We start from the raw sequence: 26,896 nt of genomic DNA on the forward strand, positions 1-26,896 counted from the left end.
GAGAGGGAGAGGGGAGATGGAGGGAGAGGGGGAGAGGATGAGAGTGGAGGAGTGGGGAGAGAGGAGAGGGAGAGGGGAGATGGAGGGGGTGAGAGTGGAGGAGTGGGGAGAGAGGAGAGGGAGAGGGGGAGAGGATGAGAGTGGAGGAGTGGGGAGAGAGGAGAGGGAGAGGGGAGATGGAGGGAGAGGGGGAGAGGGTGAGAGTGGAGGAGTGGGGAGAGAGGAGAGGGAGAGGGGAGACGAGGAGTGCAGCGACGCGCCACGCCCCTCACCTGAAGGCGTAGGTACGCTGATGCCAGCTGAGCTGCCCGCGGATGCTGTAGGCAATGGTGGTGACAAACTCACCACCCAGGCCCAACTCGGAGCAAAGCTTCAGGGCAAACTTCTCCGGAGAGTTCTCCTTCTCGGACATGTCCCACTCGAACTGGTCCATCAGCAGGATGTTCCCCACGTGGGTGTTCAGCTGAGACAGACAGAGAGACTCCGGGTCAGACACCCACTGATCACCCCCTTAACCACTTCCGGTAGAAACCTGACAGGGCGATGCAGACGGGGAGGGAGGGGGTGATGGAGACAGGGTGGGGTGACGGAGACGGGGTGGGGTGTAGGGGAGGGAGGGGGTGACGGAGACGGGGAGGGGTGTAGGGGAGGGAGGGGGTGACGGAGACGGGGAGGGGTGTAGGGGAGGGAGGGGGTGACGGAGACGGGGAGGGGTGTAGGGGTGGGAGGGGGTGACGGAGACGGGGAGGGGTGTAGGGGAGGGAGGGTGTTACGGAGACGGGGAGGGAGGGGGTGACAGAGACGGGGAGGGGTGAAGGGGAGGGAGGGGGTGACGGAGACGGGGAGGGGTGTAGGGGAGGGAGGGGGGTGACGGAGACGGGGAGGGGTGTAGGGGAGGGAGGTGGTGACGGAGACGGGGAGGGGTGTAGGGGAGGGAGGGGGGTGACGGAGACGGGGAGGGGTGTAGGGGATGGAGGGGGTGACGGAGACGGGGTGGGGTGTAGGGGAGGGAGGGGGTGACAGAGACAGGGCGGGGTGTAGGGGAGGGAGGGTGTTACGGAGACGGGGAGGGGTGTAGGGGAGGGAGGGGGTGACGGAGACGGGGTGGGGAGTAGCGGAGGGAGGGGGTGACGGAGACGGGGAGAAGTGTAGGGGAGGGAGGGGGTGATGCAGACGGGGAGGGGTGTAGGGGAGGGAGGGGGTGAGGAAGATGGGGAGGGGTGTAGGGGAGGGAGGGGGTGAGGGAGACGGGAAGGGGTGTAGGGGAGGGAGGGGGGTGATGGAGACGGGGAGGGGTGTAGGGGAGGGAGGGGGTGAGGGAGCCGAGGCGGGGTGTAAGGGAGGGAGGGGGTGACGGAGACAGGGAGGGGTGTAGGGGAGGGAGGGGGTGACGGAGACGGGGAGGGGTGTAGGGGAGGGAGGGGGTGAGGGAGACAGGGAGGGGGGGGTTGACGGAGACAGGGAGGGGTGTAGGGGAGGGAGGGGGTGAGGGAGACAGCGAGGGGAGTAGGGGAGGGAGGGGTTGACGGAGACAGGGAGGGGAGTAGGGGAGGGAGGGGGTGACGGAGACCGGGAGCGGTGTAGGGGAGGGAGGGAGGTGAGGAAGACGGGGAGGGAAGGGGTGACGGAGACGGGGAGGGGTGTATGGGAGGGAGGGGGTGACGGAGACGGGGAGGGGTGTAGGGGAGGGAGGGGGTGATGGAGGCAGGGAGGGGAGTAGGGGAGGGAGGGGGTGACGGAGACAGGGAGGGGTGTAGGGGAGGGAGGGGGTGATGGAGGCGGGGAGGGGAGTAGGGGAGGGAGGGGGTGATGGAGGCGGGGAGGGGAGTAGGGGAGGGAGGGGGTGACGGAGACAGGGAGGGGAGTAGGGGAGGGAGGGGGTGACAGAGACCGGGAGGGGTGTGGGGAGGGAGGGGGTGACGGAGACGGGGAGGGGTGTAGGGGAGGGAGGGAGGGGGGTGACGGAGACGGGGAGGGGTGTAGGGGAGGGAGGGGGTGATGGAGACGGGGAGGGGTGTATGGGAGGGAGGGGGTGATGTAGGCGGGGAGGGGAGTAGGGGAGGGAGGGGGTGACGGAGACAGGGAGGGGAGTAGGGGAGGGAGGGGGTGACAGAGACCGGGAGGGGTGTGGGGAGGGAGGGGGTGACGGAGACGGGGAGGGGTGTAGGGGAGGGAGGGAGGGGGTGACGGAGACGGGGAGGGGTGTAGGGGAGGGAGGGGGTGATGGAGACGGGGAGGGGTGTATGGGAGGGAGGGGGTGATGTAGGCGGGGAGGGGAGTAGGGGAGGGAGGGGGTGACGGAGACAGGGAGGGGAGTAGGGGAGGGAGGGGGTGACAGAGACCGGGAGGGGTGTGGGGAGGGAGGGGGTGACGGAGACGGGGAGGGGTGTAGGGGAGGGAGGGAGGGGGTGATGGAGACGGGGAGGGGTGTAGGGGAGGGAGGGGGTGAGGGAGACAGGGAGGGGAGTAGGGGAGGGAGGGAGGTGAGGAAGACGGGGAGGGGTGTAGGGGAGGGAGGGAGGTGAGGAAGACGGGGAGGGAAGGGGTGACGGAGACGGGGAGGGGTGTAGGGGAGGGAGGTGAGGAAGACGGGGAGGGAAGGGGGTGACGGAGACGGGGGAGGGAAGGGGTGACGGAGACGGGGAGGGAGGGAGGGGAGGGAGGGAGGTGAGGGAGACGGGGAGGGAAGGGGTGACGGAGACGGGGAGGGAGGGGGTGACGGAGACGGGGAGGGAGGGGGTGATGGAGACGGGGAGGGTTGTAGGGGAGGGAGGGGGTGACGGAGAGGAGACGGGGAGGGGTGTAGGGGAGGAGGGAGGTGAGGAAGACGGGGAGGGAAGGGGTGACGGAGATGGGGAGGGTGTAGGGGAGGGAGGTGAGGAAGACGGGGAGGGAAGGGGTGACGAGACGGGGAGGGAGGGAGGTGAGGGAGACGGGGAGGGAAGGGGTGACGGAGACGGGGAGGGAGGGGGTGACGGAGACGGGGGAGGGAGGGGGTGAGGGAGACGGGGAGGGGTGTAGGGGAGGGAGGGGTGACGGAGACGGGGAGGGGTGTGGGGGAGGGAGGGGGTGACGGAGACGGGAGGGGTGTGGGAGGGAGGGGGGTGACGGAGACGGGAGGGGTGTAGGGGAGGGAGGGGGTGACGGAGACGGGAAGGTGGTAGGGGAGGGAGGGAGGTGAGGGAGACGGGAGGAAGGGGTGACGGAGACGGGGAGGGGTGTAGGGGAGGGAGGTGAGGGAGACGGGGAGGGAAGGGGTGACGGAGACGGGGAGGGAGGGGGTGACGGAGACGGGGAGGGACGGGGTGAGGAGACGGGGAGGGGTGTAGGGGAGGGAGGGGGTGACGGAGACGGGGAGGGAGGGGGTGACGGAGACGGGGAGGGAGGGGTGACGGAGACAGGGAGGGGTGTAGGGGAGGGAGGGGGTGACGGAGACGGGGAGGGGTGTAGGGGAGGGAGGGGGTGACGGAGACGGGGAGGGGTGTAGGGGAGGGAAGGCGAGACGGAGACGGGAGGGGGTGTAGGGGAGGGAGGGGGTGAGGGAGTTGGGGAGGGGTGTAGGGGGAGGGAGGGGGTGACGGAGATGGGGAGGGGTGTAGGGGAGGGAGGGGGTGACGGAGACGGGGAGGGGTGTAGGGGAGGGAAGGGGTGACGGAGACGGGGAGGGGTGTAGGGGAGGGGGGGGGGTGACGCAGACGGGGAGGGGTGTAGGGAGGGAGGGGGTGACGGAGACGGGGAGGGGTGTAGGGGAGGGAGGTGGTGACGGAGACGGGGAGGGTGAAGGGGAGGGAGGGGGTGACGGAGACGGGGAGGGGTGTAGGGGAGGGAGGGGGTGACGGAGACGGGGAAGGGTGAAGGGGGAGGGAGGGGGTGACGGAGACGGGGAGGGGAGTAGGGGAGGGAGGGAGGTGAGGGAGACGGGGAGGGGAGTAGGGGAGGGAGGGAGGTGAGGGAGATGGGGAAGGGTGAAGGGGAGGGAGGGGGTGACGGAGACGGGGAGGGGTGTAGGGGAGGGAGAGGGTGAGGGAGACGGGGAGGGGTGTAGGGGAGGGAGGGGGTGACGGAGACGGGGAGGGGAGTAGGGGAGGGAGGGAGGTGAGGGAGACGGGGAGGGAAGGGGTGACGGAGACGGGGAGGAGTGGGTGACGGAGACGGGGAGGGACGGGTGAGGGAGACGGGGAGGGGTGTAGGGAGGGAGGGGGTGACGGAGACGGGGAGGGGTGTAGGGGAGGGAGGGGGTGACGGAGACGGGGAGGGGTGTAGGGGAGGGAGGGGGGTGACGGAGATGTGGGAGGGGTGTGGGGAGGGAGGGTGTGACGGAGACGGGAAGGGGTGTAGGGGAGGGAGGGGGTGACGGAGATGGGGAGGGGTGTAGGGGAGGGAGGGGGTGACGGAGACGGGGAGGGGTGTAGGGGAGGGAGGGGGTGAGGGAGACGGGGAGGGGTGTAGGGGAGTGAGGTGGTGACGGAGACGGGGAGGGGTGAAGGGGAGGGAGGGGGTGACGGAGACGGGGTGGGGTGTAGGGGAGGGAGGGGGTGACGGAGACGGGGAGGGGTGTAGGGGAGGGAGAGGGTGAGGGAGACGGGGAGGGGTGTAGGGGAGGGAGGGGGTGACGGAGACGAGGAGGGGTGTAGGGGAGGGAAGGGGTGAGGGAGACGGGGAGGGGTGTAGGGGAGGGAGGGGGTGACGGAGACGGGGAGGGGTGTAGGGGAGGGAGGGGGTGACGGAGACGGGGAGGTGTGTAGGGGAGGGAGGGAGGTGAGGAAGACGGGGAGGGAAGGGGTGACGGAGACGGGGAGGGGTGTAGGGGAGGGAGGTGAGGAAGACGGGGAGTGAAGGGGTGACGGAGACGGGGAGGGAGGGAGGGGAGGGAGGGAGGTGAGGGAGACGGGGAGGGAAGTGGTGACGGAGACGGGGAGGGTGGTGACGGAGACGGGGAGGGGTGACGGAGACAGGGAGGGAGGGTGGTGACGGAGACGGGGAGGGAGGGAAGGGGTGACGGAGACGGGGAGGGAGGGAGGGTGGTGACGGAGACGGGGAGGGAAGGGGTGATGGAGACAGGGTGGTGACGGAGACGGGGAGGGAGGGAGCGTGGCGACGGTAACTGGGATGGCCACAGGGACGCGGCTGGCCGGCCTCACCTTGATGATGACCCTCTGGTCGGGGAGGGTCAGACGGGGAGGGAAGGGGTGACGGAGACGGGAAGGGAGGGAGGTGAGGAAGAAGGGGAGGGAAGGGGTGACGGAGACGGGGAGGGAAGGGGTGACAGAGACGGGGAGGGAGGTGAGGAAGATGGGGAGGGAGGGAGGGTGGTGACGGAGACGGGGAAGGAAGGGGTGACGGAGACGGGGAGGGGTGTAGGGGAGGGAGTGGGTGACGGAGACGGGGAGGGAGGGGGTGACGGAGACGGGGAGGGGTGTAGGGGAGGGAGGGGGTGACGGAGACGGGGAGGGGTGTAGGGGAGGGAGGGGGTGACGGAGACGGGGAGGGGCGTAGGGGAGGGAGGGAGGTGAGGAAGACGGGGAGGGAAGGGGTGACGGAGACGGGGAGGGAGGGGGTGACGGAGACGGGGAGGGTGGTGATGGAGACAGGGTGGGGTGACGGAGACGGGAAAGGAGGGAGCGTGCTGACGGTAACTGGGACGGCCACAGGGACGCGGCTGGCCAGCCTCACCTTGATGATGACCCTCTGGTCGGGGAGGGTCAGACGGGGAGGGAGGGGGTGACGGAGACGGGGAGGGTGTAGGGGAGGGAGAGGGTGATGGAGACGGGAGGGGAGGGAGGGAGGTGAGGAAGACGGGGAGGGAGGGAGGGTGGTGACGGAGACGGGGAGGGAAGGGGTGACGGAGACGGGGAGGGGTGTAGGGGAGGGAGTGGGTGACGGAGACGGGGAGGGAGGGGGTGACGGAGACGGGGAGGGGTGTAGGGGAGGGAGGGGGTGACGGAGACAGGGAGGGATGTAGGGGAGGGAGGGGGTGACGGAGACGGGGAGGGGCGTAGGGGAGGGAGGGAGGTGAGGAAGACGGGGAGGGGAGGGAAGGGGTGACGGAGACGGGGAGGGAGGGGGTGACGGAGACGGGGAGGGTGGTGATGGAGACAGGGTGGGGTGACGGAGACGGGGAGGGAGGGAGCGTGCTGACGGTAACTGGGACGGCCACAGGGACGCGGCTGGCCGGCCTCACCTTGATGATGACCCTCTGGTCGGGGAGGGTCAGACGGGGAGGGAGGGGGTGACGGAGACGGGGAGGGTGTAGGGGAGGGAGAGGGTGACGGAGACGGGAGGGGAGGGAGGGAGGTGAGGAAGACGGGGAGGGAGGGAGGGTGGTGACGGAGACGGGGAGGGAGGTGAGGGAGACGGGAAAGGAGGGAGCGTGGTGATGGAGACAGGGGGGTGACGGAGACGGGAAAGGAGGGAGCGTGGCGACGGTAACTGGGACGGCCACAGGGACGCGGCTGGCCGGCCTCACCTTGATGATGACCCTCTGGTCGGGGAGGGTCAGACGGGGAGGGAGGGGGTGACGGAGACGGGGAGGGAGGTGAGGAAGACGGGGAGGGAAGGGGTGACGGAGACGGGGAGGGTGGTGATGGAGACAGGGTGGGGTGACGGAGACGGGGAGGGAGGGAGCGTGCTGACGGTAACTGGGACGGCCACAGGGACGCGGCTGGCCAGCCTCACCTTGATGATGACCCTCTGGTCGGTCTGCTCCTCCAGAATGCTGTCCATGGGATAGGACTCCACCTGCTGACGAATGGCCGACGCCACGGCGGGGACGAAATTCAGCGGGTTGAGGTCCAGGTCGTCGCACAGGATCTCCGCGAACATCTCCGGCGAGATCAGCTTCTCTGCGGCGGCGAGAGACACGGAGGTAACACACCGTCCCGTCGCCCTGGAGCTCCCGTCAGCTTGAACCTGCCCGGCCCTTGCCCTCTGACCTCTCTCCCTAGCGAGGCGCTCTCGCCCACAGAGCAGCCGCTCACGGGACGCTTTTCGTTTATTTGCGCCATTCTCCGTAAACAGTGCCTGAAAATCCCGGGGAGATTTCACAGTTTCTGAGATACTCACGTCACCCCATCTGGCACCAGCAGCCATTCTACGGTCAAATTCTCTCAGACCATGTTTCCTCCCCAACTCTGCTGTTCCCTCTGAACCTCCTGACCGTGTCGATGTGCTTTAATGCATCGCGTCACTGCCACACTGCGGGTGTACAGGGCTTCCTAATAGAGTGGCCTCTGAGAGGATGTTTCGATAAAAACGTAAGACAAACGAGCAGAAATAGGACATTCAGCCCATCGGGTCTGCTAGCCCATTCCATTCATCATGGCTGAATTACGATCCCCCTTGGCCCCATTCTCCTGCCTTCTCCCCGTGATCTTTCGCACCCCGACTAATCAAGAATCTATCAACCTCCACTTCAAATATACCCAAAGACTTCACCGCCTCCGTCCCCTGTGGCGACGAATTCCGCTACCCACTGGTGAAAGAAATTACTCCTCGTCTCTGTTCTATATGAAGATTAGACTCTCCACTACAGGAGACATCCTCTCCACATCCACTCTATCTGTGTCCTCTGGTCCTAGACATCCCTCAATATAGGAAACCTTCTCTCCACATCCACTCTATCTGTGTCCTCTGGTCCTAGGCTCCCCCACTATAGGAAACATCCTCTCCACATCCACTCTATCTGTGTCCTCTGGTCCTAGACTCCCCCGCTACAGGAAACATCCTCTCCACATCCACTCTATCCGTGTCCTCTGGTCCGAGACTCCCCCACTACAGGAAACATCCTCTCCACACCCACTCTATCTGTGTCCTCTGGTCCTAGACACCCCCACCATAGGAAACATCCTCTCCACATCCACTCTATCTGTGTCCTCTGGTCCGAGACTCCCCCACTACAGGAAACATCCTCTCCACATCCACTCTATCTGTGTCCTCTGGTCCTCGACTCCTCCACTACAGGAATCATCCTCTCCACATCCACTCTATCTGTGTCCTCTGGTCCCAGACTCCCCCACAACAGGAAACATCCTCTCCACATCCCCTCTATCTGTGTCCTCTGGTCCGAGACTCCCCCACTACAGGAAACATCCTCTCAGATCCACTCTATCTGTGTCCTCTGGTCCTAGACTCCCCCACTATAGGAAACATCCTCTCCACGTCCACTCTATCTGTGTCCTCTGGTCCTAGACTCCCCCACTATAGGAAACATCCTCTCCACATCCACTCTATCTGTGTCCTCTGGTCCTAGACTCCCCCACCACAGGAAACATCCTCTCCACATCCACTCTATCTGTGTCCTCTGGTCCTAGACTCCCCCACTACAGGAAACATCCTCTCCACATCCACTCTATCTGTGTCCTCTGGTCCTAGACTCCCCCACTACAGGAAACATCCTCTCCACGTCCACTCTATCTGTGTCCTCTGGTCCTAGACTCCCTCACTACAGGAAACATCCTCTCCACATCCACTCTATCTGTGTCCTCTGGTCCGATACTCCCCCACTACAGGAAACATCCTCTCCACGTCCACTCTATCTGTGTCCTCTGGTCCTAGACTCCCCCACTATAGGAAACATCCTCTCCACATCCACTCTATCTGTGTCCTCTGGTCCTAGACTCCCCCACCACAGGAAACATCCTCTCCACATCCACTCTATCTGTGTCCTCTGGTCCTAGACTCCCCCACTACACGAAACATCCTCTCCACATCCACTCTATCTGTGTCCTCTGGTCCTAGACTCCCCCACTACAGGAAACATCCTCTCCACGTCCACTCTATCTGTATCCTCTGGTCCTAGACTCCCTCACTACAGGAAACATCCTCTCCACATCCACTCTATCTGTGTCCTCTGGTCCGAGACTCCCCCACTACAGGAATCATCCTCTCCACATCCACTCTATCTGTGTCCTCTGGTCCTAGACTCCCCCACTATAGGAAACATCCTCTCCACATCCACTCTATCTGTGTCCTCTGGTCCTAGACTCCCCCACTACAGGAAACATCCTCTCAGATCCACTCTATCTGTGTCCTCTGGTCCCAGACTCCCCCACTACAGGAAACATCCTCTCCACATCCACTCTATCTGTGTCCTCTGGTCCTTCACTCCCTCACTACAGGAAACATCCTCTCCACATCCACTCTATCTGTGTCCTCTGGTCCTAGACTCCCCCACTACAGGAAACATCCTCTCCACATCCACTCTATCTGTGTCCTCTGGTCCTTCACTCCCTCACTACAGGAAACATCCTCTCCACATCCACTCTATCTGTGTCCTCTGGTCCTAGACTCCCCCACTACAGGAAACATCCTCTCCACATCCACTCTATCTGTGTCCTCTGGTCTTAGACTCCCCCACTACAGGAAACATCCTCTCCACATCCACTCTATCTGTGTCCTCTGGTCCTTCACTCCCTCACTACAGGAAACATCCTCTCCACATCCACTCTATCTGTGTCCTCTGGTCCTAGACTCCCCCACTACAGGGAAACATCCTCTCACATCCACTCTATCTGTGTCCTCTGGTCTTAGACTCCCCCACTACAGGAAACATCCTCTCCACATCCACTCTATCTGTGTCCTCTGGTCCTAGACTCCCCCACTACAGGAAACATCCTCTCCACATCCACTCTATCTGTGTCCTCTGGTCCTAGACTCCCTCACTACAGGAAACATCCTCTCCACATCCACTCTATCTGTGTCCTCTGGTCCTAGACTCCCCCACTATAGGAAACATCCTCTCCACATCCACTCTATCTGTGTCCTCTGGTCCCAGACTCCCCCACCATAGGAAACATCCTCTCCACATCCACTCTATCTGTGTCCTCTGGTCCTAGACTCCCCCACTACAGGAAACATCCTCTCCACATCCACTCTATCTGTGTCCTCTGGTCCTAGACTCCCCCACTACAGGAAACATCCTCTCCACGTCCACTCTATCTGTGTCCTCTGGTCCTAGACTCCCCCACTACAGGAAACATCCTCTCCACATCCACTCTATCTGTGTCCTCTGGTCCTAGACTCCCCCACTACAGGAAACATCCTCTCCACGTCCACTCTATCTGTGTCCTCTGGTCCGAGACTCCCCCACTACCAGGAAACATCCTCTCCACATCCACTCTATCTGTGTCCTCTGGTCCAAGACTCCCCCACTATAGGAAACATCCTCTCCACATCCACTCTATCTGTGACAACTGGTCCTAGACGCCCCCAATATAGGAAACATCCTCTCCACATCCACTCTATCTGTGTCCACTGGTCCTAGACGCCCCCAATATAGGAAACATCCTCTCCACACCCACTCTATCTGTGTCCTCTGGTCCGAGACTCCCCCACTACAGAATCATCCTCTCCACATCCACTCTATCTGTGTCCTCTGGTCCTAGACTCCCCCACTATAGGAAACATCCTCTCCACATCCACTCTATCTGTGTCCTCTGGTCCTAGACTCCCCCACTACAGGAAACATCCTCTCAGATCCACTCTATCTGTGTCCTCTGGTCCCAGACTCCCCCACTACAGGAAACATCCTCTCCACATCCACTCTGTGTCCTCTGGTCTGAGCCTCCCCAACTACAGGAAACATCCTCTCAGATCCACTCTATCTGTGTCCTCTGGTCCCAGACTCCCCCACTACAGGATCTCCAACATCCACTCTATCTGTGCCTCTGGTCCAGACTCACCCACTACAGGAAACATCCCTCTCCACATCCACTCTATCTGTGTCCTCTGGTCCTAGACTCCCCCACTACAGGAAACATCCTCTCCACATCCGACTCTATCTGTGTCCTCTGGTCCCAGACTCCCCCACTATAGGAAACATCCTCTCCACATCCACTCTATCTGTGTCCTCTGGTCCGAGACTCCCCCACTATAGGAAACATCCTCTCAGATCCACTCTATCTGTGTCCTCTGGTCCTAGACTCCCCCACTACAGGAAACATCCTCTCAGATCCACTCTATCTGTGTCCTCTGGTCCCAGACTCCCCACTACAGGAAACATCCTCTCCACATCCACTCTATCTGTGTCCTCTGGTCCTGGACTCCCCCACTACAGGAAACATCCTCTCCACATCCACTTTATCTGTGTCCTCTGGTCCGAGACTCCCCCACTGTAGGAAACGTCCTCTCCACATCCACTCTATCTGTGTCCTCTGGTCCGAGACTCCCCCACTACAGGAAAACATCCTCTCCACATCCACTCTATCTGTGTCCTCTGGTCCTTCACTCCCTCACTACAGGAAACATCCTCTCCACATCCACTCTATCTGCGTCCTCTGGTCCTAGACTCCCCCACGACAGGAAACATCCTCTCCACATCCACTCTATCTGTGTCCTCTGGTCTTAGACTCCCCCACTACAGGAAACATCCTCTCCACATCCACTCTATCTGTGTCCTCTGGTCCTTCACTCCCTCACTACAGGAAACATCCTCTCCACATCCACTCTATCTGTGTCCTCTGGTCCTAGACTCCCCCACTACAGGAAACATCCTCTCCACATCCACTCTAATCTGTGTCCTCTGGTCCTTCACTCCCTCACTACAGGAAACATCCTCTCCACATCCACTCTATCTGTGTCCTCTGGTCCTAGACTCCCCCACTACAGGAAACATCCTCTCCACATCCACTCTATCTGTGTCCTCTGGTCTTAGACTCCCCCACTACAGGACAACATCCTCTCCACATCCACTCTATCTGTGTCCTCTGGTCCTTCACTCCCTCACTACAGGAAACATCCTCTCCACATCCACTCTATCTGTGTCCTCTGGTCCTAGACTCCCCCACTACAGGAAACATCCTCTCCACATCCACTCTATCTGTGTCCTCTGGTCTTAGACTCCCCCACTACAGGAAACATCCTCTCCACATCCACTCTATCTGTGTCCTCTGGTCCTAGACTCCCCCACTACAGGAAACATCCTCTCCACATCCATTCTATCTGTGTCCTCTGGTCCTAGACTCCCTCACTACAGGAAACATCCTCTCCACATCCACTCTATCTGTGTCCTCTGGTCCTAGACTCCCCCACTATAGGAAACATCCTCTCCACATCCACTCTATCTGTGTCCTCTGGTCCCAGACTCCCCCACCATAGGAAACATCCTCTCCACATCCACTCTATCTGTGTCCTCTGGTCCTAGACTCCCCCACTACAGGAAACATCCTCTCCACATCCACTCTATCTGTGTCCTCTGGTCCTAGACTCCCCCACTACAGGAAACATCCTCTCCACGTCCACTCTATCTGTGTCCTCTGGTCCTAGACTCCCCCACTACAGGAAACATCCTCTCCACATCCACTCTATCTGTGTCCTCTGGTCCTAGACTCCCCCACTACAGGAAACATCCTCTCCACGTCCACTCTATCTGTGTCCTCTGGTCCGAGACTCCCCACTACAGGAAACATCCTCTCCACATCCACTCTATCTGTGTCCTCTGGTCTGAGACTCCACCACTACAGGAAACATCCTCTCCCCATCCACTCTATCTGTGTCCTCTGGTCCGAGACTCCCCCACTATAGGAAACATCCTCTCCACATCCACTCTATCTGTGTCCACTGGTCCTAGACGCCCCCAATATAGGAAACATCCCTCTCCACATCCACTCTATCTGTGTCCTCTGGTCCGAGGACTCCCCCACTACAGGAAACATCCTCTCCACATCCACTCTATCTGTGTCCTGTGGTCCCAGACTCCTCCCGACTACAGGAAACATCCTCTCCACGTCCACTCTATCTGTGTCCTCTGGTCCTAGACTCCCCCCACTACAGGAAACATCCTCTCCACATCCACTCTATCTGTGTCCTCTGGTCCTAGACTCCCCCACTACAGGAAACATCCTCTCCACGTCCACTCTATCTGTGTCCTCTGGTCCGAGACTCCCCCACTACAGGAAACATCCTCTCCACATCCACTCTATCTGTGTCCTCTGGTCCTAGACTCCCCCACTACAGGAAACATCCTCTCCCCATCCACTCTATCTGTGTCCTCTGGTCCGAGACTCCCCCACTATAGGAAACATCCTCTCCACATCCACTCTATCTGTGTCCACTGGTCCTAGACGCCCCCAATATAGGAAACATCCTCTCCACATCCACTCTATCTGTGTCCTCTGGTCCGAGACTCCCCCACTACAGGAAACATCCTCTCCAAATCCACTCTATCTGTGTCCTCTGGTCTGAGACTCCACCACTATAGGAAACATCCTCTCCCCATCCACTCTATCTGTGTCCTCTGGTCCGAGACTCCCCCACTATAGGGAAACATCCTCTCCACATCCACTCTATCTGTGTCCTCTGGTCCTAGACTCCCCCACTATAGGGAAACATCCTCTCCACATCCACTCTATCTGTGTCCTCTGGTCCTAGACTCCCCACCACAGGAAACATCCTCTCCACATCCACTCTATCTGTGTCCTCTGGTCCTAGACTCCCCCACTACACGAAACATCCTCTCCACATCCACTCTATCTGTGTCCTCTGGTCCTAGACTCCCCCACTACAGGAAACATCCTCTCCACGTCCACTCTATCTGTATCCTCTGGTCCTAGACTCCCTCACTACAGGAAACATCCTCTCCACATCCACTCTATCTGTGTCCTCTGGTCCGAGACTCCCCCACTACAGGAATCATCCTCTCCACATCCACTCTATCTGTGTCCTCTGGTCCTAGACTCCCCCACTATAGGAAACATCCTCTCCACATCCACTCTATCTGTGTCCTCTGGTCCTAGACTCCCCCACTACAGGAAACATCCTCTCAGATCCACTCTATCTGTGTCCTCTGGTCCCAGACTCCCCCACTACAGGAAACATCCTCTCCACATCCACTCTATCTGTGTCCTCTGGTCCTTCACTCCCTCACTACAGGAAACATCCTCTCCACATCCACTCTATCTGTGTCCTCTGGTCCTAGACTCCCCCACTACAGGAAACATCCTCTCCACATCCACTCTATCTGTGTCCTCTGGTCCTTCACTCCCTCACTACAGGAAACATCCTCTCCACATCCACTCTATCTGTGTCCTCTGGTCCTAGACTCCCCCACTACAGGAAACATCCTCTCCACATCCACTCTATCTGTGTCCTCTGGTCTTAGACTCCCCCACTACAGGAAACATCCTCTCCACATCCACTCTATCTGTGTCCTCTGGTCCTTCACTCCCTCACTACAGGAAACATCCTCTCCACATCCACTCTATCTGTGTCCTCTGGTCCTAGACTCCCCCACTACAGGAAACATCCTCTCCACATCCACTCTATCTGTGTCCTCTGGTCTTAGACTCCCCCACTACAGGAAACATCCTCTCCACATCCACTCTATCTGTGTCCTCTGGTCCTAGACTCCCCCACTACAGGAAACATCCTCTCCACATCCACTCTATCTGTGTCCTCTGGTCCTAGACTCCCTCACTACAGGAAACATCCTCTCCACATCCACTCTATCTGTGTCCTCTGGTCCTAGACTCCCCCACTATAGGAAACATCCTCTCCACATCCACTCTATCTGTGTCCTCTGGTCCCAGACTCCCCCACCATAGGAAACATCCTCTCCACATCCACTCTATCTGTGTCCTCTGGTCCTAGACTCCCCCACTACAGGAAACATCCTCTCCACATCCACTCTATCTGTGTCCTCTGGTCCTAGACTCCCCCACTACAGGAAACATCCTCTCCACGTCCACTCTATCTGTGTCCTCTGGTCCTAGACTCCCCCACTACAGGAAACATCCTCTCCACATCCACTCTATCTGTGTCCTCTGGTCCTAGACTCCCCCACTACAGGAAACATCCTCTCCACGTCCACTCTATCTGTGTCCTCTGGTCCGAGACTCCCCCACTACAGGAAACATCCTCTCCACATCCACTCTATCTGTGTCCTCTGGTCCGAGACTCCCCCACTATAGGAAACATCCTCTCCACATCCACTCTATCTGTGACAACTGGTCCTAGACGCCCCCAATATAGGAAACATCCTCTCCACATCCACTCTATCTGTGTCCACTGGTCCTAGACGCCCCCAATATAGGAAACATCCTCTCCACACCCACTCTATCTGTGTCCTCTGGTCCGAGACTCCCCCACTACAGGAATCATCCTCTCCACATCCACTCTATCTGTGTCCTCTGGTCCTAGACTCCCCCACTATAGGAAACATCCTCTCCACATCCACTCTATCTGTGTCCTCTGGTCCTAGACTCCCCCACTACAGGAAACATCCTCTCAGATCCACTCTATCTGTGTCCTCTGGTCCCAGACTCCCCCACTACAGGAAACATCCTCTCCACATCCACTCTGTGTCCTCTGGTCTGAGCCTCCCCAACTACAGGAAACATCCTCTCAGATCCACTCTATCTGTGTCCTCTGGTCCCAGACTCCCCCACTACAGGAAACATCCTCTCCACATCCACTCTATCTGTGTCCTCTGGTCCCAGACTCACCCACTACAGGAAACATCCTCTCCACATCCACTCTATCTGTGTCCTCTGGTCCTAGACTCCCCCACTACAGGAAACATCCTCTCCACATCCACTCTATCTGTGTCCTCTGGTCCCAGACTCCCCCACTATAGGAAACATCCTCTCCACATCCACTCTATCTGTGTCCTCTGGTCCGAGACTCCCCCACTATAGGAAACATCCTCTCAGATCCACTCTATCTGTGTCCTCTGGTCCTAGACTCCCCCACTACAGGAAACATCCTCTCAGATCCACTCTATCTGTGTCCTCTGGTCCCAGACTCCCCCACTACAGGAAACATCCTCTCCACATCCACTCTATCTGTGTCCTCTGGTCCTGGACTCCCCCACTACAGGAAACATCCTCTCCACATCCACTTTATCTGTGTCCTCTGGTCCGAGACTCCCCCACTGTAGGAAACGTCCTCTCCACATCCACTCTATCTGTGTCCTCTGGTCCGAGACTCCCCCACTACAGGAAACATCCTCTCCACATCCACTCTATCTGTGTCCTCTGGTCCTTCACTCCCTCACTACAGGAAACATCCTCTCCACATCCACTCTATCTGCGTCCTCTGGTCCTAGACTCCCCCACGACAGGAAACATCCTCTCCACATCCACTCTATCTGTGTCCTCTGGTCTTAGACTCCCCCACTACAGGAAACATCCTCTCCACATCCACTCTATCTGTGTCCTCTGGTCCTTCACTCCCTCACTACAGGAAACATCCTCTCCACATCCACTCTATCTGTGTCCTCTGGTCCTAGACTCCCCCACTACAGGAAACATCCTCTCCACATCCACTCTATCTGTGTCCTCTGGTCCTTCACTCCCTCACTACAGGAAACATCCTCTCCACATCCACTCTATCTGTGTCCTCTGGTCCTAGACTCCCCCACTACAGGAAACATCCTCTCCACATCCACTCTATCTGTGTCCTCTGGTCTTAGACTCCCCCACTACAGGAAACATCCTCTCCACATCCACTCTATCTGTGTCCTCTGGTCCTTCACTCCCTCACTACAGGAAACATCCTCTCCACATCCACTCTATCTGTGTCCTCTGGTCCTAGACTCCCCCACTACAGGAAACATCCTCTCCACATCCACTCTATCTGTGTCCTCTGGTCTTAGACTCCCCCACTACAGGAAACATCCTCTCCACATCCACTCTATCTGTGTCCTCTGGTCCTAGACTCCCCCACTACAGGAAACATCCTCTCCACATCCATTCTATCTGTGTCCTCTGGTCCTAGACTCCCTCACTACAGGAAACATCCTCTCCACATCCACTCTATCTGTGTCCTCTGGTCCTAGACTCCCCCACTATAGGAAACATCCTCTCCACATCCACTCTATCTGTGTCCTCTGGTCCCAGACTCCCCCACCATAGGAAACATCCTCTCCACATCCACTCTATCTGTGTCCTCTGGTCCTAGACTCCCCCACTACAGGAAACATCCTCTCCACATCCACTCTATCTGTGTCCTCTGGTCCTAGACTCCCCCACTACAGGAAACATCCTCTCCACGTCCACTCTATCTGTGTCCTCTGGTCCTAGACTCCCCCACTACAGGAAACATCCTCTCCACATCCACTCTATCTGTGTCCTCTGGTCCTAGACTCCCCCACTACAGGAAACATCCTCTCCACGTCCACTCTATCTGTGTCCTCTGGTCCGAGACTCCCCCACTACAGGAAACATCCTCTCCACATCCACTCTATCTGTGTCCTCTGGTCTGAGACTCCACCACTACAGGAAACATCCTCTCCCCATCCACTCTATCTGTGTCCTCTGGTCCGAGACTCCCCCACTATAGGAAACATCCTCTCCACATCCACTCTATCTGTGTCCACTGGTCCTAGACGCCCCCAATATAGGAAACATCCTCTCCACATCCACTCTATCTGTGTCCTCTGGTCCGAGACTCCCCCACTACAGGAAACATCCTCTCCACATCCACTCTATCTGTGTCCTGTGGTCCCAGACTCCCCGACTACAGGAAACATCCTCTCCACGTCCACTCTATCTGTGTCCTCTGGTCCTAGACTCCCCCACTACAGGAAACATCCTCTCCACATCCACTCTATCTGTGTCCTCTGGTCCTAGACTCCCCCACTACAGGAAACATCCTCTCCACGTCCACTCTATCTGTGTCCTCTGGTCCGAGACTCCCCCACTACAGGAAACATCCTCTCCACATCCACTCTATCTGTGTCCTCTGGTCCTAGACTCCCCCACTACAGGAAACATCCTCTCCCCATCCACTCTATCTGTGTCCTCTGGTCCGAGACTCCCCCACTATAGGAAACATCCTCTCCACATCCACTCTATCTGTGTCCACTGGTCCTAGACGCCCCCAATATAGGAAACATCCTCTCCACATCCACTCTATCTGTGTCCTCTGGTCCGAGACTCCCCCACTACAGGAAACATCCTCTCCAAATCCACTCTATCTGTGTCCTCTGGTCTGAGACTCCACCACTACAGGAAACATCCTCTCCCCATCCACTCTATCTGTGTCCTCTGGTCCGAGACATCCCCCACTATAGGAAACATCCTCTCCACATCCACTCTATCTGTGTCCACTGGTCCTAGACGCCCCCAATATAGGAAACATCCTCTCCACATCCACTCTATCTGTGTCCTCTGGTCCGAGACTCCCCCACTACAGGAAACATCCTCTCCTCATCCACTCTATCTGTGTCCTCTGGTCCTAGACTCCCCCACTACAGGAAACATCCTCTCCACGTCCACTCTATCTGTGTCCTCTGGTCCGAGACTCCCCCACTACAGGAAACATCCTCTCCACATCCACTCTATCTGTGTCCTCTGGTCTGAGACTCCACCACTACAGGAAACATCCTCTCCCCATCCACTCTATCTGTGTCCTCTGGTCCGAGACTCCCCCACTATAGGAAACATCCTCTCCACATCCACTCTATCTGTGTCCACTGGTCCTAGACGCCCCCAATATAGGAAACATCCTCTCCACATCCACTCTATCTGTGTCCTCTGGTCCGAGACTCCCCCACTACAGGAAACATCCTCTCCACATCCACTCTATCTGTGTCCTCTGGTCTGAGACTCCACCACTACAGGAAACATCCTCTCCCCATCCACTCTATCTGTGTCCTCTGGTCCGAGACTCCCACCACTATAGGAAACATCCTCTCCACATCCACTCTATCTGTGTCCACTGGTCCTAGACGCCCCCAATATAGGAAACATCCTCTCCACATCCACTCTATCTGTGTCCTCTGGTCCGAGACTCCCCCACTACAGGAAACATCCTCATCCACATCCACTCTATCTGTGTCCTCTGGTCCTAGACTCCCCCCACTACAGGAAACGTCCTCTCCACATCCACTCTATCTGTGTCCTCTGGTCCTAGACTCCCCCACTACAGGAAACATCCCTCTCCACGTCCACTCTATCTGTGTCCTCTGGTCCGAGACTCCCCCACTACAGGAAACATCCTCTCCACGTCCACTCTATCTGTGTCCTCTGGTCTGAGACTCCACACTACAGGAAACATCCTCTCCCCATCCACTCTATCTGTGTCCTCTGGTCCGAGACTCCCCCACTATAGGAAACATCCTCTCCACATCCACTCTATCTGTGTCCACTGGTCCTAGACGCCCCCAATATAGGAAACATCCTCTCCACATCCACTCTATCTGTGTCCTCTGGTCCGAGACTCCCCCACTACAGGAAACATCCTCTCCACATCCACTCTATCTGTGTCCTCTGGTCCGAGACTCCCCCACTACAGGAAACATCCTCTCACATCCACTCTATCTGTGTCCTCTGGTCTGAGACTCCACCACTACAGGAAACATCCTCTCCCCATCCACTCTATCTGTGTCCTCTGGTCCGAGACTCCCCCACTATAGGAAACATCCTCTCCACATCCACTCTATCTGTGTCCACTGGTCCTAGACGCCCCCAATATAGGGAAACATCCTCTCCACATCCACTCTATCTGTGTCCTCTGGTCCGAGACTCCCCCACTACAGGAAACATCCTCTCCACATCCACTCTATCTGTGTCCTCTGGTCCTAGACTCCCCCCACTACAGGAAACGTCCTCTCCACATCCACTCTATCTGTGTCCTCTGGTCCTAGACTCCCCCCACTACAGGAAACATCCTCTCCACATCCACTTCTATCTGTGTCCTCTGGTCCGAGACTCCCCCACTACAGGAAACATCCTCTCCACATCCACTCTATCTGTGTCCTCTGGTCCTAGACTCCCCCCCACTACAGGAAACGTCCTCTCCACATCCACTCTATCTGTGTCCTCTGGTCCTAGACTCCCCCCACTACAGGAAACATCCTCTCCACATCCACTCTATCTGTGTCCTCTGGTCCTAGACTCCCCCACTACAGAAAACATACTCTCCGCATCCACTCTATCTGTGTCCTCTGGTCCCCAGACTCGCCCACTACAGGAAACATCCTCTCCACATCCACTCTATCTGTGTCCTCTGGTCCTTGACTCCCCACTATAGGAAACATCCTCTCCACATCCACTCTATCTGTGTCCTCTGGTCCTAGACTCCCCCACTACAGGAAACATCCTCGTCCACATCTACTCTATCTGTGTCCTCTGGTCCTAGACTCCCCCACTACAGGAAACATCCTCTCCACATCCACTCTATCTGTGTCCTCTGGTCCTTGACTCCCCACTATAGGAAACATCCTCTCCACATCCACTCTATCTGTGTCCTCTGGTCCTAGACTCCCCCACCATAGGAACCATCCTCTCCACATCCACTCTATCTGTGTCCTCTGGTCCTAGACTCCCCCACTACAGGAAACATCCTCTCCCCATTGAGTTCAGGAGCCGTGATATATCGTTGCAGCTCTGCAGACCCTGGTTAGACCCAGACGGAAGGATGTGGAAGCTTTGGGGGGGGGGGGGGGCGGGGAAAATTTAAACCGGAACGCTGCCAGGATCGGACAGCGGCCGAGCGAACGAGGGCTTTTTCTCTCCGGAGAGGAGGGGGGACGAGAGGTGACTGAGATTGGGGCGCCCAAGAGCATAAGAGGCACGGGTTGAGTGGACAGCCAAGACTTTTTCCCCAGGGGCGAATATGAGGGGGCCTAATTTTATGGTGATTGGCGCAAAGTATAGTGGGGGGTGTCAGAGGCAAGATTCTTATTTTTTAAAAACAGAGACCGACGGGTGCGTGGGAGGGGGTCTGTACGTCCCCGCCGAGAAAATGCGGATTTCCTCCCGGTGCTCTGGTTTCCTCCCGCGTGCCGAAGACACATCGGCTCGCGCGATCGAGCTGTGGGCACGCTACGTCGGCCCCGACTGATTCGATTTGAGGCAAACTACCTCGTTCCTTTCCCCGCCGCACACACTCCAAAGCGCAGGGACGCGCTCTCCACCCCACCCCCGAGCCCCAGCGCCCGGCGAGCACCCCTCCCCGGGGGCAACGGTGAGTACCGTTCATGTTCCAGGTGAAGGTGTCGCGCAGCTTCTGACCATCGATCTCCATGTCCAGCCGGATGGGCACCAGCAGCTCGGCTGGGCGGCGTTTTCCGTGGATCACTGACCGGGTCGTGGTCGTCGAAGCTGCCCGGGAGGGAGAGAGAGAGAGAGAACGGGAAGGGCGCACGCGGTCACAGCCGGGAAAGCGACGGCCAACCCCCCCCTCCCCCCCCCACCACAATCCCTGTCCGACTGTCTCGCCCTCTACCGTCCTCCACGTCTCGCCTTCCCTATGAAAACAAAAGGCACCCCGCGTTTAGCGAATAACCCTCAAAACGCCCCCCTGTCCAAGTGCCGTTTAGATGTCGTTAACGTACCCCTCGCGACCTCTCCCTCCGGCAGCCCGTTCCACAGACGGAACTCGCCCGTCTCCCTCTTGAACCTTTCCCTATCCGTGTCCCTGTCCCAGTGTTGTTAATGTACCTGCCCCGATCACTTTCTCTGGACTATCCTCTGGGTGAAAAAGTTTCCCCTCGAGTCCCCTCTGAAATCTCTTTTCCCCCCCTCTCTACCTTAAACCTGTGCCCTCTGGTTCTCGATTCCCTGACCCTGGGGGAGAAAGTCTGTGCACAGTTCACCCTATCTGTGCCCCAGGTGGTTAACACGCCCCTGTAAGGTCACCCTGACCCTCCAGGGAATAAAATCCCAACCTGCCCGACCTCATCTCCGTAACTCAGTCCCGGCGACATCCTCCTAAATCTCCCTCCGCGCTCTTCCCAGGCTCGATGGCGTCTTCCCTCAGCGGGGGCGACCAGAACCGAACGCCGTACCCCAAGTGCGGCCCTCACCGACGTCTCGTACGACCGTGACGCGACCTCCCTTCTCCTGCTCTCAGGATTGCCCTGGCCGACGAAGGCCAGCCCGACAAGCGCCCTCTTCGCCGACCCCACCCCCCGTCTCCCTGCGACCCCACTTTCCGGGGAGGCGCGGTCCCCCCGCACCTGGAGGCCGCTCCGTTCTACGGCGTTCCCCCCCGCCCCGCCGCCCAGGGCAGCTGCCAACTCACCAGAGGGGGAAAGCCCGCTTCTTATCTCGGCCCATGCGGTTCCGGTTAATGGAGGTGGAACAAGGGACTGCGTCCAGGTGGTGGGAGCTGTTTGGCAAGGTAGGGACCTCACTGGTTGCTTCGCTTCGATTTCGGTTCACTGTGGGGGGGGGGGAGAGTGTCGCACACTGTGAGCGACGGGGAGTGTCGAGGGACAGGGGGACTCGGCGTACGAGGGTAGGACACCACACTGTGAACGGTGGGGAGTGTCGAGGGACGGGGGGACCTCGGCGTACGAGGGAGGGACACGCACCGTGAACGGTGGGGAGTGTCAAGGGACGGTGGGACTCGGGGTACGAGGGTGGGACAACGCCACCGTGAACGGTGGGGAGTGTCGAGGGACGGGGGGACTCGGCGTACGAGGGTGGGACACGCACCGTGAACGGTGGGGAGTGTCGAGGGACAGGGGGACTCGGGGTAACGAGGGGTGGGACACGCACCGTGGACGGTGGGGGAGTGTCGAGGGACAGGGGGACCTCGGTGTACGAGGGTGGGACACCACATTCCGTGAACGGTGGGGGAGTGTCGAGGGACTTGGAGACTCGGCGTACGAGGGTAGGATACTGAACGGTGGGGAGTGTCGGACCGAGGGACGGGGGGGGACCTGGGCGTACGAGGGTGGGACACACACCGTGAACGGTGGGGAGTGTCGAGGGACAGGGGTCCTCGGCATACGAGGGAGGGACACGCACCGTGAACGGTGGGGAGTGTCAAGGGACGGGGGGGACTCGGGGTACGAGGGTGCGGACACACACCGTGAACGGTGGGGAGTGTCGAGGGACAGGGGGACTCGGGGCACGAGGGTGGGACACGCACTGTGAACGGTGGGGAGTGTCGAGGGACAGGGGGACCTCGGGGTACGAGGGTGGGAGACACACCGTGAACGGTGGGGAGTGTCGAGGGACGGGGTGACCTCGGCGTACGAGGGTGGGACACGCACCCGTGAACGGTGGGGAGTGTCGAGGGACGGGGGTCCTCGGCATACGAGGTGGGACACCAACTACCGTGAACGGTGGGGAGTGTCGAGGGACTTGGAGACTCGGCGTACGAGGGTAGGATACTGAACGGTGGGGAGTGTCGAGGGATGGGGGGGACCTGGGCGTACGAGGGTGGGACACACACCGTGAACGGTGGGGAGTGTCGAGGGACAGGGGTCCTCGGCATACGAGGGAGGGACACGCACCGTGAACGGTGGGGAGTGTCAAGGGACGGGGGACTCGGGGTACGAGGGTGGGACACGCACCGTGAACGGTGGGGGAGTGTCGAGGGACAGGGGGACTCGGGGCACGAGGGTGGGACACCGCACTGTGAACGGTGGGGAGTGTCGAGGGACAGGGGGACCTCGGGTGTACGAGGGTGGGACACACACCGTGAACGGTGGGGAGTGGTCGAGGGACGGGGTGACCTCGTGCGTTACGAGGGAGTGGACACGCACCGTGAACGGTGGGGAGTGTCGAGGGACAGGGGGACTCGGGGTACGAGGGTAGGACACACACACCGTGAACGGTGAGGGAGTGTCGAGGGACTTGGGGTCCTCGGCATACGAGGGTGGGACACACACCGTGAACGGTGGGGAGTGTCGAGGGACGGGGGTCCTCAGCATACGAGGGAGGAGACACGCACCGTGAACGGTGGGGAGTGTCAAGGGACGGGGGGACTCGGGGTACGAGGGTGGGACACACACCGTGAACGGTGAGGAGTGTCGAGGGACTTGGGGACCTCGGCATACGAGGGTGGGACACACACCGTGAACGGTGGGGAGTGTCGAGGGACGGGGTGACCTCGGCGTACGAGGGTGGGACATGCACCGTGAACGGTGGGGAGTGTCGAGGGACGAGGGGACCTCAGCGTACGAGGGTGGGGACATCGCACCATGAATGGTGGGGGAGTGTCGAGGGACGGGACGAGGTGGGATGCGCACCGCGAACGGCGGAGAGCGTCGAGGGACCTCGGCGTACGGGGGTGGGACGCGCATCGCGAACGGCGGCTGCCCGTGGCTACGCACCGTAAGTAGGTTGGCGGCTCGGTGCTGATGGAGATGGCCTTGTACTTATCATCGTTTCCCTCGAGGATTTCCTCGACCTCCGACGCTCGAAGAGAGAGTAACGTTGGTGGCAAGTGTTGTGTATCCGTGATCTGCGGGAACGCAGGGCGAAGGTGAGTTCGTGTGTGGGAGAGGGGGGTGCGCGTGGCAGAGAGAGGTGTGTGTCAGAGAGGTGGTGTTTAAGCGCACCGCCCTCCACCTCACCTTTGCCTCCTCCGCCCCGCGGGGGAGGCAAACCCGTTGGCCCCCGTGCGGGCAAATCCCTCGCTCCCCCACCCTCCGCGCCGGCCCCGTACCGTGAGACGATGCGACGATCCTCTTCCTCTCCTCCACGGTGGCCAGGCGCCTCCAGAGGGATGGGTAATTTCTTGTACAGAGAGCCCCGGAACATGCGGAGGAAGTTCCCAACCTGGGGTCCCGAGGGGGGGGGGGGGGGGGCGAGACCGGAGAGAGAGAGGTGGCGGTTATCAGACTGAGCTCTCTGACCTGTCCCCCCGAGCAGTCACCAGCGTTGTGGTCCGCGTCCGCGGCCGCAAGGAAGCCGAGGCCTCCTGGCCCCTCGAGACTTCTCGCCTGTCGGCCGCGACGGATCCACCGCGAAGCCCTGCTCCCTCTCCCCTTTCCAAACCCGGAAAACCTCGTCCACCCCTGCCCGGAGCGCGGCCCGCGACCCGCCGCCTCTGAAAGGCGATAGGAAGACCGGTGGAGGGCCTGGCAGTGTTGAGGAAACAGGGAGGCTTGCAGAGGGACTCGGACGGATTCGGAGGGCGGGCAGGTGGGACGCAGGGTCGAGAAGCGTGCGGTGACGCACGCTGGGCGAAGGACTGATGGTGTAGACTGTGTGTCGTGTTTTTTAAACCTGAAGCGCGAAGGGATCTGAGAGTCTCTCGTGCAGGACTCCCTGAAGGTCAACTCGCAGGTCGAGTCAGCGGGTGGCGGGGAGGGCCAAATGCCGCGTCAGCATTCCTCTCGAGGGGAAAAACCCCCGACGAGGCCTCTCGTGGGGGTGCTGGGAGCAACCTTTACCTACGCAAGGACGTGCTGGCGCCGGGGGAGGTTCACGAGAATGCGCCCGGAAAATTGAGAGGGTTAGCGTATCAGGGCTGTACGACGGCCGCTAGAGGCCCCAACGGGCTCCTGGGGCAGCTTCTCTCCCACCGAGGTCATCAGACTGATTAACTGATTCGTATTTCTCTGTCGACTGTCCCGTTGCAACGTACATTTTAATAATTAAGTTACTGCAAAACTGCACATTCAGACGGAGACGTAGCGTAACCGGGCCGGGGCACGGCCAACGCAGTTCCGTTCCCAGAAGCGCCCGGAGCGTTGCGTCTTGGAGGTCGGAGAGCGAGGTGCGTCCTCCACGGGAGAGGGAAGAGCGTTCGCCACGCCGGCCTTCGTGGGCCAGGGCACCGAGTGCAGTGGGGGAGGGCGGGGGGGGGGTCACCGCGCAGTCGTACCAGACGTCGGCCAGGCCGCAGTTGGAGTGCGGTGTTCGGTTCTGGTCGCCCCGCTGAGGGAAAGACGCCATCGAGCCGGGAAGAGCGCGGAGGGAGATTTACGAGGGCGTCGCCGGGACTGAGTTACGGAGAGAGGCCGGGCAGGTTGGGATTTTATTCCCCGGAGCGTCGGGGTGACCTGACAGGGGCGTGTTAAACCACCAGGGGGTGAATGTGCACAGTCTTTTCCCTCCCACCTATCAGAATCAGTTTATTACTGACGGATGTTGTAAAATCTGTGGTTCGTGCCAGCAGTACAGGGCAATACACACACACACACACACACACAAAAAAAGACTTTTAAGTAACAAAAATACTGTGGCCAAGTTCAGGGACATCCCAGAAATCTGATGGCAGAACGGCTGCTGTGGGGCTCCAGGCTCCCCGATGGTGCTAACGAGGGGAGGTTAGCGCGGAACGCATGGGTTTCCGCCGGGTGCTCTGATTTCACCCCACGGCCCGAAGACTGACAGGATGACTGGTCGTCGTAAATTGCCCCGCGATTAGGCTCGGGTTGCATCAGGGGCCTGCCCTTCACGGCGTCGCTGAAAAAAAAATAAACTTCCTCCCTCGACGGAGGCGTCACCGACTTCCTGACCGGCAGACCGGAATCGATCAGGACTTTATTGTCGCCAAACAATTGGTACTAGAACATACAATCATCACGGCGATATCTGATTCTGCGCTTCCCGCTCCCTGCATTACAAATATTAAAAATTGTTAAAATTAGTAAGTATTAAAAACTTAAATTATAAATCGTAAATAGAAAATAGAAAACTGGGAAGTAAGGTAGTGCAAAAAAACCGAGAGGCAGGTCCGGATATTTGGAGGGTACGGCCCAGATCCGGGTCGGGATCCGTTCAGCAGTCTTATCACAGTTGGAAAGAAGCTGTTCCCAAATCTGACCGTACCAGTCTTCAAGCTCCTGAGCCTTCTCCCGGAGGGAAGGGGGACGGAAAGTGTGTTGGCCTGGTGGGTCGTGTCCTTGATTATCCTGGCAGCAATGCTCCGACAGCGTGCGGTGTAAAGTGAGTCCACGGACGGAAGATTGGTTTGTGTGATGTGTTCACAATCTTCTGCAGCTTCTCCTGATCTTGGACAGGACAACTTCCATACCAGGTTGTGATGCACCCTAGAAGAATGCTTTCTACGGTGCATCTATAAAAATTAGTGAGGGTTTTAGAGGACAGGCCAAATTCCTTTAGTTTTCTCAGGAAGTAAAGGCGCTGGTGGGCCTTCTTGGCAGTGAACTCTGCTTGGTTGGACCAAGTCAGGTCATTTGTGATATTGACCCCGAGGAACTTAAAGCTTTTGACCTGTTCCACTTGCGCACCACCGATGTAAATTGGGT

At 59.1% G+C, this 26,896-nt stretch overlaps 1 pseudogene; it reads right to left on the minus strand.

The window, feature by feature from the left end:
* Positions 1–268: 268 nt before the first annotated feature.
* LOC140192420 (SWI/SNF-related matrix-associated actin-dependent regulator of chromatin subfamily B member 1-A-like) lies at positions 269–25,577 on the minus strand (annotated as a pseudogene).
* Between the last annotated feature and the right edge of the window lie 1,319 nt (positions 25,578–26,896).

This window comes from Mobula birostris, unplaced genomic scaffold, assembly GCF_030028105.1.
Source record: "Mobula birostris isolate sMobBir1 unplaced genomic scaffold, sMobBir1.hap1 scaffold_1333, whole genome shotgun sequence".
Classification (NCBI taxonomy): Eukaryota; Metazoa; Chordata; class Chondrichthyes; order Myliobatiformes; family Myliobatidae; genus Mobula; species Mobula birostris.